This window comes from Triticum aestivum, chromosome 4D (genome assembly GCF_018294505.1).
Source record: "Triticum aestivum cultivar Chinese Spring chromosome 4D, IWGSC CS RefSeq v2.1, whole genome shotgun sequence".
Lineage (NCBI taxonomy): Eukaryota > Viridiplantae > Streptophyta > Magnoliopsida > Poales > Poaceae > Triticum > Triticum aestivum.
This window is the reverse complement of record NC_057805.1, coordinates 18,858,620-18,876,372: the sequence shown is the minus strand read 5'-3', so window position 1 is coordinate 18,876,372 and position 17,753 is coordinate 18,858,620.

Here is a 17,753-nt window from a genome sequence, read left to right as displayed (position 1 = left end):
GGAGAGAATACAAGGCAGAAGAAGGACACTGCTACGGGAAAGGGCATGTGTGCATGTTGGAATGCTATTGGCTACTAGTGACCTAGGGCATTTATTGGCAGAAGACCCGAGGGTGGTGACCAGCCATGGCCGTGTAGGCTGGACGCCTTTGTTCCTTGGAGCCCCTTCTTCAGGAAACGAATGACCTTGTTTTTTTGTATTGGCAGTTCTGCACAGGAATTCGCCTACCCGGTATACATTGAACGTTGTTGGGGTATGGATCAGACAATGGAACCAAAGGACTATTTGGTTGCTACTCTGGGGACCGAGGTCATATGAACCTTTCTGAGTTTTTCTTTTCATTTGTATTGGCAGTTCTGCACAGGATTCGCCTACCCGGTATAGATTGAACGTCGTTGGGGTATGGAACAGACAATGGAACCAAGGACCATTTGGTAGCTACTCTGGGGGCCGAGGTCGTATGGAACCTTTCTGAGTTGGGATAAGTACTACACTCTCATATTCAAAAAATACCGACTTTACCAAATTAATCTCTACCTTTCGATCTGCGGCTAAAGGAAGTTACTAGGATCTTCTTCAACCACTCGTGCCTTATCATTTCTCAAGATGAGAATGGGCCGATGTTACCCATTGGGATATTGGTCCGACCCAAAATTGCAAGCTCAATGTGTCTTTTGGGTCGGCTTCGTAGAAAAAACATAGCATATAGGTTAGTGAGGGTGGTTAGTCTTGTGTTTATAGAATTTTTGAAGTATTGGTTCAAAATTGCCTTTGTTCTATGAGTTACAAATATTCTAACGTGGTCCTTATCAAAATGTAGATGAAGCTGCGTATATGACTTGTTTTTCTTCCAACAAATAAACTCTAGAAATCCTAATATGCTGAAACATCCTACCACTAAATGATGTTGTTGTGTTAATACTCCGTATTTTGTGCAAATATAGTACTATTAAAATGGGCCATGTTACCTAATGGGACATGAGGCCAGTCACCACTGGACCACTGGGCCAACTTCATGTCCCCACCCCAAACGAAGGAGACGGGCCAACGAGTACCAGGTCCGGGCGAGAGCGGACAGACCCATTCCCATCCTTAGTCATTTCGGTAGCAATTTTGTTGTTTCGATCATCGTATCCACCGTTTTGGGTTAATTTAATTTGCGATTTTACAAAATTAATGCACCAACATGATTAACAAGGCTTTGTGTGGCCTTTAATAAACAAAATGTTATGAAAAATAAACAATCTGAAAACAAAGGGAGTGGATTATCCTAAAAAAAAATATAGCTACCGGGAAAAAGAAGATCATGGTGGGTGTTTAGATTCCTATTACTTTTATTTCATTGGAACACAAATCTATTATTATCTTGCTTCACGAAAATATTCATGTAGTATTAGGTTTAATAATTTCTGCAAATCAAACAACTTCTTTGCTACATACTTTTGAAGATTTCAAAACTTAAAACATGCTTTCAAATCAAAGTAGTTTTGGTTGTACGATTGCTTTGGTGGAATAAGTGTAACTTTCATGCGCATGTTTTAATCCACGAAAGAAGTCACTTAAGTTGTGCGTAGTCAACTTGCATGTATTCGATCCACAGGGAAAAAATGGGAGAACTGGTTGGTTTGCACAAGTTCAAATATCTTGGCCTAACCTAATTTGTACATTTAGATTCGAGAAAAAATCATAGGCTCCATCTGTTCCCTTAAGCACGACTTACTTTAATCTGCCCAAATTCAAGCTTTAGTGAATAATTGTTATAACAAAAATGTGGATTGTGTCATACGAAAGTTGATCCCATTGCTAAACTCCTCGCAAACCGTCTCAAAAGGTCATCCCGCTTCTTGTTCATCCGGATCAAATGGGATCCTTATATGGGCGCACTATCTCTGAAAATTTCCTGTACGCGGCGGATATCCTTCACCTTTGCGCTAGAAAAAAAGCTCCCACCATGATAGTCAAGCTTGACTTTTTAAAGGCTTTCGACTCGGTGTGTTGGCCCTCTATGCTTGCCATTTTGGCTGCGAGACGCTTCTCAAACAAATGGATAAAATGGATTGAGTCATTGCTCACTTCCGGAAAAACGACCATCCTTCTTAACATAATTCCCGGCCTGTGGATACAATGTAAAAATAGGTTACGTCAAGGGGACCCCCCCTCTTCGTTCCTTATCATAATAGTTGCAAACGTTCTACAAAGAATTGTCCCAAATGCTTGTGAACAAAACCTACTTGCTCACCCCATCACACAAGACCTTCCCTGCCTGCTCCTTTAATATGCAGATGATACCTTAATTATCATTAAGGCAGACGCTTCCGTAGCTAGAAATCTCAAACATATCCTAGATGATTTTTCTAGTCCCACTGGCCTAGCCATCGATTTCTCCAAAACCACTTTTGTCCCCCTCAATATTGAACCTGAGCTTGCGACCTCTATGGCGGCCACACTTGCCACCACAGTGGCCACCTTCCTGCAAAATAACCTTGACCTTCCTCTCTCCCCCCATAAACTACCTCCCTCTGCGTTTCAACCCGTTATTGACCGTTGCAATATTTATTTAGCTGGTTGGTGTGCCCTTCTGCTCTCTTGTGGTGATCGTCTAATTCTATTGTCAGCCATTCTTGATAGTCTCCCCACTTACTTTATGATGTGTTTCTCCCTCCCTAAAAGTGTCCAAGAGGAAATTGATAAGCATAGATGGATTTTGTTATGGTCAAACGACGATTCCTTCTCTGGATCTAAGTGTCTGGTCGCGTGGGACAGGGTGTGTATGCCAAAGTAGGTAGGTGGTCTAGGCGTTAAAAACTTACGAGCACAATTTTTTGCCGTATGTTGAAGTTTGCATTCAAATTCCTACACTCCCCTCCTTTGCATTGGAAAGATTGGATTATAGACCACTCCGCCCTGCATATAGGTCTAGGTAAAAATGCCTCCTTCCTAGGCAAGGCCATTTTTAAACATTTATATACACTAGAGAGATCTCCCAGGTTAGTATTGGTGATGGCTGATCCACCTTCTTTTGGTTAGATCACTGGCTACTTCCCGAGCCTCTCTCCACCACCTTCCTAGATCTAATAAGCAAGACCGCAATGCACTAGAGAGGCTCTGGGATGCACGCAATGCGATGACTTTTAGAGGGGTGAACCAAACCCCCAATGATGTAATTTGGGGTGTAATCTCTGACCTCACTCTCTGGTGTCACCTTCTTCGGAAGGTGGATCAAAAAATCCACACCGCAATGTGGCAGGATTTTTTTTCTCCTCTCGTCTCTCATAAACTTTGCTGTTTAACTTTCTTTGAAATATATTCAGGTGGGGAGTGAGGGAGTCCTGGACTAAGGGGTCCTCGGGCGTCCGGCCTGTTATCCATGGGCCGGACTGATGGGCTATGAAGACATGAAGGCCGAAGACTGTACCCGTGTCCGGATTGGACTCTCCTTGGCGTGGAAGGCAAGCATGGCGATCATCTATGAAGATTCTTTCCTATGTAACCGACTCTGTGTAACCCTAGATCCCTCCGGTGTCTATATAAACCGGAGGGCGTAGTCCGGATAGGATATATATTCATTACCATAGTCATACAGGCTAGACTTCTAGGGTTTAGCCATTACGATCTCGTGGTAGATCAACTCTTGTAACACTCATATTCATCAAAGATCAATCAAGCAGGAAGTAGGGTACCTCCATAGAGAGGGCCCGAACCTGGGTAAACATCGTGTCCCCCGTCTCCTGTTACCATCGATCCTAGACGCACAGTTCGGGACCCCCTACCCGAGATCCGCCGGTTTTGACACCGACATTGGTCCTTTCATTGAGAGTTCCACTGTGTCGTCGACGAAAAGTTCGATGGCCCCTTCAATCGTCGATAGTGACGCCGTCCAAGGAGAAACCTTCCTCCCCGGACAGATTTTTGTATTCGGCGACTTCGTACTGCGGGCCAACTCGCTTGGCCATCTGGAGCATATCGATAGCTACGCCCCTGGCCATCAGGTCAGATTCGGAAGCTTGAACTACGTCGCGGACATCCGCGGAGACTTGATCTTCGACGGATTCGAGACCGCGACGATCGCTCCCCCTCTGAGGGAGTCCTGGATTAGGGGGTCCTCGGACAGCCGGACTATATCCTTTGGCCGGACTGTTGGACTATGAAGATACAAGATTGAAGACTTCGTCCCATGTCTGGATGGGACTCTCCTTGGCGTGGAAGGCAAGCTTGGCCATACGGATATGTAGATCTCCTCCCTTGTAACCGACTTTGTGTAACCCTAGCCCCCTCCGGTGTCTATATAAACCGGAGGGTTTAGTCCGTAGGACAACAACAATCATACCATGGGCTAGCTTCTAGGGTTTACCCTCTACGATCTCGTGGTAGATCAACTCTTGTAATACTCATATCATCAAGATCAATCAAGCAGGAAGTAGGGTATTACCTCCATCGAGAGGGCCCGAACCTGGGTAAACATCGTGTCCCCCGCCTCCTGTTACCATCCGCCTTAGACGCACAGTTCGGGACCCCCTACCCGAGATCCGCCGGTTTTGACACCGACATTGGTGCTTTCATTGAGAGTTCCACTGTGTCGTCACCGTAAGGCTTGATGGCTCCTTCGATCATCGGCAACGATGCGATCCAGGGTGAGGTTTTCCTCCCCGGACAGATCTTCGTATTCGGCGGCTTCATACTGCGGGCTAACTCGCTTGGCCATCTGGAGCAGATCGATAGCTACGCCCCTGGCCATCATGTCAGGTTTGGAAACTTGAACTATACAACCGACATCCGCGGAGACTTGATCTTCGACGGATTCGAGCCCATGTCAGGTGCGCCGCATGATCACGACGAGCATGATTTAGCTCTGCCGTCGGACTGTGTTCGGGAGATCACACCTACAACTACTACGGCCCTCAATCCGGAACAAATTGCGCCATCTGTGGACGGGTGGATGGACCCCGCCACAGAGGACCCACACTCAGTGGCGATAGCACCGAATACTGACTTCACCTCCTACGAGACCCGTGTTGCCGAACCGTTGGATTCATCCTCGGCCACAGACTCCGAGCCGCTTGTGTCCGTGCCCATCAAATCCGATTGGGCACCGATCATGGAGTTTACCTCTGCGGATATCTTTCAGCACTCGCCTTTTGGCGACGTACTAAACTCGTTGAAGTCTCTCTCTCCGTCGGGAGACCCTTGGCCGAACTATGTCCGGCTAGAATGGTATGCGGACGACGAAGAAATTCGCGCCCCACCCACCACCCACTTAGTAGCCACTGTCGACGATTTAACCGAAATGCTCGACTTCGGCTTCGAAGACATCAACGGTATGGACGACGATGCAGGAGACGAATAAGAACCACCGCCCACGGGGCGCTGGACTGCCACCTCATCATATGACATATACATGGTGGACACCCCCAAAGAAGGGGATGGCGATAAGACAACGGAGGATAATCCCTCCAAGAAGCAACCCCAGCACCGACGTCAGCGGCGCCGCTCTAAGTCTCGCCATAGCAAAAGCAGCGATACCGGCACAAGAGACAATAACGCTCCGGATAGTGCCGAAGACGACAACAATCCCCTCCAGCCGGACCTCGAGCGGGAGGATGAACAAGCTAGCCCTCCGGAACAGGCAGCAAACGGAGAATCAGAGGATGAAAATTACTTGCCTCTCTCCGAAGACGAAGTGAGCCTCGGCGACGAAGAATTTGTCGTGCCTGAGGATCCCGTCGAGCAGGAGTGCTTCAAGCGTCGACTTATACCCACAACAAATAGCCTGAAGAAAAAGCAACAACAGCTTCGAGCTGATCAAGATTTGCTAGCGGATAGATGGACTGAAGTCCTGGCAGCCAAGGAATATGAACTCGAGCGCCCAACCAAGTGTTATCCAAACCACAGGTTGCTACCTCAACTCGAGGAGGAAGCATTGAAACCTACATCACCAGCATATGATGCGGCTGATCGGCCACCTCGTGGCCGAGACAGAGAGGCATTTCAGCCTGAAGTCCAGCCCGCACCCCGCTGCCACTCAAACAAAAATACCAAGGCCCGGGGCAACACGCGGGACCTGCGAGACGTATTGGAAAACAAGGCAAAACATGCAAGATCAATCTACAGATCACGGGGGCGCGCACCAACGCGGGACGATGACCGTCACGTCGGATACACTAAAAGCAAATCCGGCCGGGCCGAATACAGTAGACAAGACTCATATGAACTGCGTCGTGATATAGCCCGGCACAGAGGCGCCGCACACCCCCTATGCTTCACTGATGAAGTAATGTATCACGAATTCCTAGAGGGTTTTAAACCCGTAAACATTGAATCATATGATGGTACAACAGATCCCGCGGTATGGATCGAGGATTTCCTCCTCCACATCCATATGGCCCGCAGTGATGATCTACAAGCCATCAAGTACCTCCCACTAAAACTCAAAGGACCAGCTCGGCATTGGCTGAATAGCCTGCCAGCAGACTCCATTGGCAGTTGGGAGGACTTGGAAGATGCATTTCTTGACAACTTCCAGGGCACTTATGTGCGACCACCGGATGCTGATGACTTGAGCCATATAACTCAGTAACCAGGGGAATCGGCCAGGCAATTCTGGACCCGGTTCCTAACTAAGAAAAACCAAATTGTCGACTGTCCGGATGCAGAGGCCTTAGCGGCATTTAAGCATAACATCCGTGACTTGTGGCTCGCCCGGCACCTCGGCCAGGAGAAGCCGAAGTCTGTGGCAGCCCTCACGACACTCATGACCCGCTTTTGCGCGGGCGAAGACAGCTGGCTGGCTCGCAGCAACAACACATCAAGAAGTCATGGCACTTCAGATACAAAGGATACTAACGGCAGACCACGTCGTAATAGACACAAGCGCCGCAACAACGGCGAGAACGCCGAAGACACGACAGTCAATGCCGGATTCAGCGGCTCTAAATCCGGTCAGCGGAAGAAGCCGTTCAAAAGAAGCAATCCGGGCCCGTCCAGTTTGGACTGCATACTCGATCGCTCGTGTCAAATTCACGGCACCCCCGATAAGCCAGCCAATCACACCAACGGAGAATGCTGGGTGTTCAAGCAAGCCGGCAAGTTGAATGCCGAAAACAAGGACAAGGGGCTGCATAGAGACGACGAGGAAGAGCCTCGACCGCCGAACATAGGAGGACAGAAGAGATTCCCTCCACAAGTGAAAACGGTGAACATGATATACGCAACCAACATTCCCAAGAGGGAACGGAAGCGTGCACTAAGGGACGTCTATGCGATGGAGCCAGTCGCCCCAAAATTCGACCCATGGTCCTCTTGTCCGATCACCTTCGATCGCTGGGACCACCCCACTAGTATTCGTCATGGCGGATCTGCCGCATTGGTCCTCGACCCCATCATCGACGGATTTCACCTCACCCGAGTCCTTATGCACGGCGGCAACAGCCTGAACCTGCTCTATCAGGATACAGTGCGCAAAATGGGTATAGACCCCTCGAGGATCAAACCCACTAAAACCACCTTTAAAGGTGTCATCCCAGGTGTAGAGGCCCATTGCACGGGCTCAATCACACTGGAAGTGGTCTTCGGATCTCCTGACAACATCCGAAGCGAGGAGTTAATCTTCGATATCGTCCCGTTCCGCAGTGGCTATCACGCACTGCTCGGGCAAACCGCATTTGCCAGATTTAATGCGGTACCGCATTATGCATACCTCAAGCTCAAAATGCCAGGACCTCGTGGGGTTATAACAGTCAATGGAAACACAGAACGCTCGCTCCGCACGGAGGAGCACACTGCGGCCCTCGTAGCTGAGGCACAAAGCAGCTTTTTAAGGCAAACCGCCAATTCGGCGATAAAGCCCCGGATACCTTCAAGCGAGTCCGGAGTAACCTGCAACAGGATCGCCTGGCACATTCAGAGCTCGCCTAGCAATTCGGCCCCCGTCCTAGTCCCAGTCAAGTGACGAAATCTGTGCCGCGCGTACATAATTACGCACTAAAAATACCATGGGCATAGGCGGGGGCACGACCAGGGCACGTCCCACAATGCGGCTCAACTGCCCCAGGGGCTGTATACCTTTATCATTTTTCCCTTTCAGGACCTTACTCTCTGGAAGCCCCTCTTTAGCAGTCTGATTGCTGCACACATTACGGAAGGAAAAACCAAGGAGGCAAGAAGCTAAGACGTACAAGGGAATCCCCAGGTGGTCTCTAATAATGATCGAAGTACCCGTTTTAAATACCCATACGCAACTTGCCCTTGGATAGGATATGTCAAATAGTCCTATTTTTTGCTTATTGCACTACTTGTATCAGTACGCTTCGACATATTATTTAAATAACAATGCATAGCATTAGTCTATTATTGCATTACCCTTTTTTTTCCTTGTCTGTTTATTTACGACAACTTGCACCCGTACATTCTGGTACGACCAGTATGCCAGGGGCTTCAGTATACCCCATAATACGGCGTGAGAAGTCCAAACACTTTCGACAGTGCGGCACCCCGAACTTATAGCATTATATGCATCAGCTCCGAATCATGTCTTGGGTCAATAGTTGGGTTTGCCCGGCTCCCATGTTTTGGTACCTTACGTTCCGCAATATCGGCTAAGGTAGCGCTGGGAGAACTACTGCGATTGTGTCCCGGTTCTTCCGGACGAGCACCTCAGTAGAGAAAGCCGAAAACTAACTGTCATGATAAGGCGAGAGCTGGTCGCTGTTCGAGAGGCCTCAAGTCCCTAAAGACTTTTTCCGCTTCGGGCGAGGAGTCGGCCTTGCCCGAGTTAGGCGTATATAGCGCCCCAAATTCGGCCTTCCGAATACTAGGGGCTTCGCCAAAATTTAAAATTGTAGACTTCTATGGCTAAGTGAGAGTGATAAAGCCTTATAGTCCGATTGCCTGGTTCGTTGTGCTGAACACCTCCCTCGAAGGACCCAAAGTTGGGATAAAGAGTGCTCAGGTTTATCCCAAACACCTCAGTACTAGTTACATGGGGGCAGAAGCCGACGACTGACCAACTCTCAGATTTTATAAACGGCCGCACAGAAGGTAATATTTTAAATTCACAAGCGTTGCATAGCGCAAATGAACTCGTTTCATATTACAGGATCGCATGAGTACATTCATTCGAATATTACATCCTTAGTACATTCCTCCGCCACAAGGCGAGAACCCTTCAGGACACTGTTATAATACATTTCGGGGTGGCGATGCTCCTTGCCTTCCGGCGGCCCCTCCTTCACCAGCTTCTCGGCGTCCAGCTTCCCCCAGTGCACCTTTGCTCGGGCAAAAGCCCTGCGCGCGCCCTCGATGCAGACAGACCGCTTTATGATGTCAAGCCGTGGGCAGGCATTCACAAGCCGCCTCACAAGGCCGAAGTAGCTATCAGGCAGGGGATCGCCAGGCCATATCCGGACTATAAGACCCTTCATGGCCTGTTCGGCCACCTTGTGGAGCTCGACCAGTTGCTTAAGCTGGTCGCTCAAGGGCATAGGGTGTTCGGTCCCAGTATACTGAGACCAGAACAACTTCTCCGTCGAGCTCCCCTCCTCGGTCCGGTAGAACTCCGCGGCATCTGACACACTGCGGGGTAGATCTGCGAACGCTCCTGGAGAGCTCCGAACTCGGGTAAGTAAAAGGAAATTTTCTTTCACAGGCTTGCTTTGCATACTGAATGCCATACCCGTCGCTATCTTCTTAACCGCCTCAATTTCCTGGAGGGCCTTTTGTGCTTCAGCCTTGGCATGTTGTGCGCTTTCGAGGGCCTTCGCAAGCTCGGACTCTCGCGTTTTAGAGTCAAGCTCCAAGGACTCGTGTTTCTTGACGAGAGCTTGGAGCTCTTGCTGCACCTCGCCCACCCGGGCCTCTTGTTTTTCCCGCTCAACGCGCTCCTTGGCCGCCTTGTCCTCGGCCTCAGACAACGCCTTCTTCAGGGTCGCTACTTCGGTCGTGACCCCTGGCAAAATTCATGACGATCCCATGATCTAAGCAGCCACCCTTGTTTTTTCTTATCAACATACAGACGGGGTATAACTTACCTATGACTCTTCGAGCTGCCTTTTGGCAAGGCCGAGCTCTTCCTTGGACCGCTCAAGGTCCCGCTTCAGTGCGGCGACCTTCGCAGTACGTGCGGCAGCGGCTAGCAGTGAAGCCTGCATATGCACATAGACATATTTCGATTAGACTCCTGCGGTTATTATTTGATCCTCTGTTCGGCCTTTCTTCGCAAACGCCAAACAGAGCATCAGGGGCTAGTGTCTATGCGGTAACATTCTCTTATAATCTGGTTACTTACCTCAAAGCCTGTTAGGAGGCTGGCACAGGCTTCAGTTAGTCCGCTTTTGGCGGACTGAACCTTCTCGATCACCGCACTTATGATAGTGCGGTGCTCTTCGTTGATGGAAGCGCCCCGAAGCGCTTCCAGCAAGTTGTCCGGTGCCTCTGGATGGACAGAGGCCACCGGCACAGGCGGCTTGCCCCTCTTAACGGGGGGTCGCCTGACAGAGTCCGGAACCACTGGAGGTTCCGGCACAGTGTTCGGCTGGGGGCCGAATTCGGAGCCCATGGGAGTCTTGCTCCCCTTGCGCCCAGGGTCCGGGACGTCGCCTTGAGGCGCCTCCAGGACTACCTCCCCTCGGCTCGGTGCCCTTTGAGACAACACCTCGACATTGTCCGTAGGGCGAGGGGTGGAGGCGGTCGGAAGTGAATCGCTATTCATATCCGACGGGTCCAAAGAGCCATCCAACGAAGATACGTCGATATGGGCTCGGGACGGACTGCATAATCATGTTCGGCGTGATGAGAAGCAGTGCAATAAAACATACCATGAATTACTATGGTATCCGGATACTTACGACTTCGCCAGGGGCTTGTCCCTGGGTAACCACTCATCGTCGCTGTAGGCGGCCGTCGTGGAGCAGTCCGGGAGGAGGGTCCTTCCCTTCTTGGACCCTTCGGCCTCCCCGGTTGGGGCGGCCTTCCTTTTCTTGTCTCCCCCGGCTAGGGGGAGAACTTTCCTCTTCCTCCTCCTCTTTTTCGTGGGAGGAGTGTGCCTCGGAGTTTTCAGACGATGAGTCCGATATAACCTTGCGCCGGAGACCCTTTCGGGTCCCCGTGGCCTTCTTCTTGGCCTTCTTCACCGGCACCTCGTAAGGCGCCGGAACCAGCATCTCCGTTAGGAGAGCATCTGCAGGATCTTCAGGCAGGGGGGCTGGGCAATTGATCTGCTCCGCTGTCTCTACCCAGTCCTATTAAATGACATGGAGGCTTAGATCCCGCACATGATTAAACTGGGGAAATAAACTTCCTATGAGATATGAAAAACTTACCGGATTGGCAGGGCGCTTTGCGCTGAGTCCGCGGTCCTCGGTAAGGGGAGGAGGTACCTCGGCGCCCTTGAACAGCACCTTCCAGACGTCCTTGTGCATCGTGTCGAAGAGCTCTCGCAGCATCTAGTGTTCGGCCGGGTCGAACTCCCACAAATTGAATGCCCGTCGTTGACACGGGAGGATCCAACGGAAGAGCATGACCTGGACCACGTTGACGAGCTTGATTTTTTTGCTCATCATGTTTCTGATGCATTTCTGGAGTCCGGTCAGCTCTACCGATGAACCCCAGGACATGCCCTTCTCTTTCCAGGAGGTGAGCCGCGTGGGGATTCCGGATCGGAATTTGGGGGCCGCCACCCAGTTGGTGTCGCGCGGCTCGGCGATGTAGAACCACCCCGATTGCGAATCCTTTATGGTCTCCACATAGGAGCCTTCGAGCCAGGTGACGTTGGGCATTTTGCCCACCATGGCGCCTCCGCACTCCGCTTGCTGGCCGACCACCACCTTCGGTTTAACATTGAAGGTCTTCAGCCACATGCCGAAATGTGCCTTGATGCGGAGGAAGGCCTCGCACACGACGATAACCGCCGAGATGTTGAGGATGAAATTTGGGGCTAGATCGTGAAAGTCCAGCCCGTAGTAGAACATGAGCCCGCGGACAAACGGGTGGAGGGGAAATCCCAGTCCGCGGACGAAGTGGGTAAGGAAAACCACCCTCTCATGGGTTTCTGGAGTAGGGATGATCTTCCCCGCATCTGGCAGCCGGTGCGCGATATCCTCGGCCAGGTATCCGGCTCCCCGCAGCTTTGTGATGTTCTCCTCCGTAACAGAGGAGACCATCCACTTGCCACCCGCTCCGGACATGCTTGGAGTGGTTTGAGGAGAAAAACACGAACTTGGGCGCTGAAGCTCGAGTGCGCAAGAATGGATGAGCAAGGAGGAAGAAGGCGTGGGTGAAAAGGGTGAATCCTTGTCCCTTTATAAGGGCGGAGAAAGCTGTGCGCCTCCCCACCTACCTGGTAAAATCGCTTATTCCCCAAGCGCCGTAATTGATGGCGCGGTTGGGTTACCCACACCCGTATTGATGAGAATCCTGTGATAAGGGGACACGATCTCTGCTTCGACAAGACATGCCAAGGGAACCGCCTCGGAATATGTGCAGAGGCTGGTTGTGAAAAAACGGTTCGAATAATGACCGGGCCATGGTGTGATGTCATGCTGCAAAATGCGTCAGCAGATTAGATTTGTGGAAATATTATTCTCTCTACGGTGGTATGTGGAATTTGTTTTACAGAGCCGGACACTATCTTTGTGTTCAAAATCTTCTATGGAGTATTCGGAGGAGGAACCCGCCTTGCAATGCCGAAGACAATCTGCACGCCGGACTCATCGTCATTGAAGCCTGGTTCAGGGGCTACTGAGGGAGTCCTGGATTAGGGGGTCCTCGGACAGCCGGACTATATCCTTTGGCCGGACTGTTGGACTATGAAGATACAAGATTGAAGACTTCGTCCCGTGTCCGGATGGGACTCTCCTTGGCGTGGAAGGCAAGCTTGGCAATACGGATATGTAGATCTCCTCCCTTGTAACCGACTCTGTGTAAACCCTAGCCCCCTCCAGTGTCTATATAAACCGGAGGGTTTAGTCTGTAGGACAACAACAATCATAACATATGCTATCTTCTAGGGTTTACCCTCTACGATCTCGTGGTAGATCAACTCTTGTAATACTCATATCATCAAGATCAATCAAGCAGGAAGTAGGGTATTACCTCCATCGAGAGGGCCCGAACCTGGGTAAACATCGTGTCCCCCGCCTCCTGTTACCATACGCCTTAGACGCACAGTTCAGGACCCCCTACCCGAGATCCGCCGGTTTTGACACCGACACCCTCGTCCCGATGAACATGACTTAAATCGGTCATCGGATCACGTCTTGGAGATGGTTCCTGTTGCGGCAACGGCCTTAGAACCGGAGCAGGTCGAGCCATCCGAGGCCACAGAGTCCGCGGCGTTGGAGCCACACACGGACTCGACACCCTGCAATATTTGCGTGAACGGAACTCCGGACTCGTCTCCGGCTATAAGTTCCGGACCATGTACACCTGCGGACACCGAGCTGGATCGGTTGTCGATTTTCGAATTCAGTGCCGCAGACATATTCTAGCACTCACCTTTGGGTGATGTGCTAAACTCTTTAAAGAATTTGTCCTTGGAGAAGGACTCACAGCCGAACTATGTTCGGTTCGAGCTAGAGGCTGATGATGGGGAATTTTGCTTCCCACCCGCCACCCACTTTATAGCCACTGTCGATGACCTAACCGACGTCCTTGATTATGGCTCCGAAGACATCGACGGTATGGACGACGATACAGACAAGGAGCAAGGCCAAGACCCGCCATTCACTGGACGTTGGACGGCCACCTCTTCATACGATGTGTACATGGTTAACACACATAAAAAACTAGCGACGATGACAAAGAAGATCCAGTTGCGAACAAACCTTCTGAGACACAGTCCAAGCGTCGGTGCCCTAAACGCTGGTCTAAGCCTCGTCGCTCAAAAGATGGAAACACTGGCACCGGAGAAAATAGTACTTCAGGCGACGTCGAAAACAATGAAGACCATTTGGAGCCGCATCCGAACAGGAGGAACAAGACAACGGGCAAGTTAACCCTGGTAAACAGGCCATGCCCAATGACCCGGATGACGATAGTTATCGTCCAATCTCCGAGGATGAGGAGAGCCTTGGCAGCGAGGATTTCATCGTGCCTAAGGCACCCCTCGAGCAGGAGCACTTCAAGCGCCAGCAAATAGCTACTCCAAGAAGCCTGAAGAAAAAGCAGCAGCAGCTCCTAGCCGATCAAGACCTACTCATTGCCAGATGGACTGATGTCCTGGTAGCCGAAGAATACGGCCCCAAGCACCCAGAGCGCAGACTGCTACCTCAGTTCGATGAGGAGGCACCAGATCCCATACCTCCCTCGCGTAATGCGGAACGACCACCACGCGGTCGGGATAGTGCGGCGGACCGACCACCTCGCGGTCGAGATAAAACGGCAACTCAGGCTGAACAACAGCCCGCCCCACCGCCTCATAAATACAGGGACAGAACAGCTCGGAACCATACATACGACCTTCGGCAGGACCTGGACAATAGAGCAGGAGACACCAGATCAATCTACGGATCGCGAGGACACTTCCCAACTCAGGATGACGGCTACCTATTTGGACGTGACAAACCCAGTCGCGCCCGGGCCGATTGAGGGAGTCCTGGATTAAGGGGTCCTCGGGTGTCCGACCTGATATCAATGGGCCGGACTGATGGGCCATGAAGATACGAAGACCGAAGACTATATCCGTGTCCGGATTGGACTTTCCTTGGCATGGAAGGCAAGCTAGGCGACCAACTATGAATATTCCTTCTTATGTAACCGACTCCATGTAACCCTAGATCTCTCCGCTGTCTATATAAACCGAAGAGCATAGTCCGGATAGGACACATTCATTACCATATACACATAGGCTAGGCTTCTAGGGTTTAGCCATTACGATCGCGTGGTAGATCAACTCTTGTAACTCATATTCATCAAGATCAATCAAGCAGGAAGTTGGGTATTACCTCCATAGAGAGGGCCAGAACCTGGGTAAACATCGTGTCCCCCGTCTCCTGTTACCATCGATCCTAGACGCACAGTTCGGGAGCCCCTACCCGAGATCCGCCGGTTTTGACACCGACATTGGTGCTTTCATTGAGAGTTCCGCTGGGCTGTTGCCAAGAGGATTGATGGCTCGCCTTGTTTTCAAGGATAATATCATCTCCGGAGGAGTCCTGGCCCCAGGCCAAACTCTCCGGCTGGGCGGATTCATCATGACCGCCGGGTCGGCCCTTAAGCCGTCGATGATGACCTCTCAAGTCATCGAAAATCGCCTCCGCGTCGATCCCGAATACTCAGCCCGCATGGATCCAATGGAGTTGTCGTTGTTAAACGAACTCCTGGATCGCATGGCCGCCTTGGGGTCGCTACAGACTACGATCGGGTTGGGCTTAAACTCAACCAGAGAGAAATCAAAACTCCGCCGATCACCCATCAGATAGCGATAGTCGAGGAGCGGAGCAACTCTTCTACTATATTGAAGACGAACTATGTTCGGAGCTCTGATCTTGAAGGGCCGGATATTCTCCAGCGGAAAGGCATGTCCCGTCCCCCGAACATGGAGTCGGATGATGAGCCTAAAAAATCAGTTGATATCCCGGAGCCCGAACTGCCAGGTCCGGTAGATCTTCAAACCCCGGATCCAAAATCAGGTCAGGGTTCGGATTTTGCTCCACCCACCCACCCGGACATAGAAGCTCTCATGAGAATCAAACAAAAGTATCAGGAAACGGTCCACCACTTCTGGGCCAGATTCCTCCGTGTCAAAAATAAGGTAAAAGATTGCCGCGATGAAGACATGATAGCGACATTCCGGAACAATTGCACGGACGAAGGAATCCTCAATGCCATCAATCGCCGCCGCATACCGAAATTTGCTGACTTAGCAATCATCGTACAAAAGTACTGCACGATGGAAAGCGCCTGGGAAACTCGGGCACTTCGCTGGGAATCACCAGCCCCAACCCAACTCCCCCTACAGGCGAAAAGGGCGTACCCTCGTGGCACGCCCAGTCCCACAGTCAAAAAACACAAAGCCGCCATACGGCATGGCACCGTTCTGGAGGGGTGGCTCGATGGCCCATGCAAAATACATGCAGCAACAGATACCGTGGCAACCCACTGCCTTAGAGCATGTTGGATACTATGACAGGTAGCCAAGAGCGGCGAGGACATCCTTATAAAGGACGCCCCGGAACAGTACCCCCCAGAAGATGACGACCCAAGAGTATTGACAGTCTTAGAGACATTCGCTTCAAATAAAAAGCGCAAACGGGCACTTCGCGAGCTCAACGAAGTCTGCCAAATTGCCGTAATAAATCCATGGAACGACACGGCTATAACATTCAACGCCGGTGATGAACCAAAGTACAGAACAGTACAAGCACCAGCTGTGTTAGTCCTCAGCCCCATCGTGGATGGGTTTCGACTCACCAAGGTCCTCATGGACGGTGGCAGCGGACTAAAGCTCATTTATGAGGACACACTCCATAAAATGGAAATAGACAGGAGCCGCATCAAACAAAGTAGCACAACCTTCCGGGAAATTATTCCTAGTCGGGAGGCGCGGTGCGCGGGCAAAATCACACTTGACGTGGTATTCGGCACGCCGGAGAACTATCAGTCCGAAGAAATAACCTTCCAAGTGGCCCCTTTCAGCAGCAGATATCACGCCTTATTGGGGCGGGATGCTTTCACACGCCCAAGCTATACCTCACTACGGATATATGAAGCTCAAAATGCCCGGACCAAATGGTATAATCACTCTTGTCAGTGATCCGGACATAGCACTCCGCGCTGAAAACAAAACAACATCCCTGGCTCTGGAAGCGCTATCCGAAGGCCTCGCGGCCAAAGAATTAACCGCACTACGCTCCACAGTGGACAGGGACGATGTGATCCTCGACAAACGCCCCAAATCCACCTCATTCAAACCAGCAGAAGAAATAGTCAAATTCCAGGTCCACCCAACGGACCCCAAGAAGACAGCATCTATCGGAGCTCAACTGACACCAACAGTTGATGCCGCACTACGAGAGTTCCTGCACGAAAACTGGGACATATTTGCCTGGCGCCCTTCAGATATGCCAGGGATCCCACGCAAGTTGGCCGAACATAGCCTCAACATATTAAAAGGATTTAAACCAGTCAAGCAAACACTGCGGCACTTTTCCGAACCCAAGCGACAGGCCATGGGGGAGGAGCTGGCCAAGCTCATCGAGGCTAGATTCAATAGAGAAATCAAACACCCGGACTGGTTGGCAAACCTGGTGATGGTTCCAAAGAAAGATAAATCCTCACGCCTGTGTGTCGATTTCAAGGACCTCAACAAGGCTTGCCCTAAGGATCCTTTTCCCCTTCCCCGTATTGACCAAATCATTGACGCCACCGCAGGACACGACTCACTGTGTTTCCTCGATGCATATTCTGGATACCATCAAATCAAAATGAAGGAATCCGATCAAGCTGCAACAACATTTATTACCCCATACGGACCGTTTTGCTTCAACACCATGCCTTTCGGGCTCAAGAACGCCGGCGCCACCTACCATCGCATGATCCAAACATGCCTTGAAAAATAGATCGGCAAGACGGTAGAAGCTTACGTTGATGATGTCGTCATTAAGACTAGGCGCGTCAAAACACTAATAGACGACTTACGTGTCACGTTTGACAACCTCCGGGCATACGACATTAAGCTCAACCCGGAGAAGTGTGTCTTCGGCGTCCCCGCTGGAAAACTGTTGGGCTTCATAGTCTCCAATAGAGAAATCGAAGCGAATCCG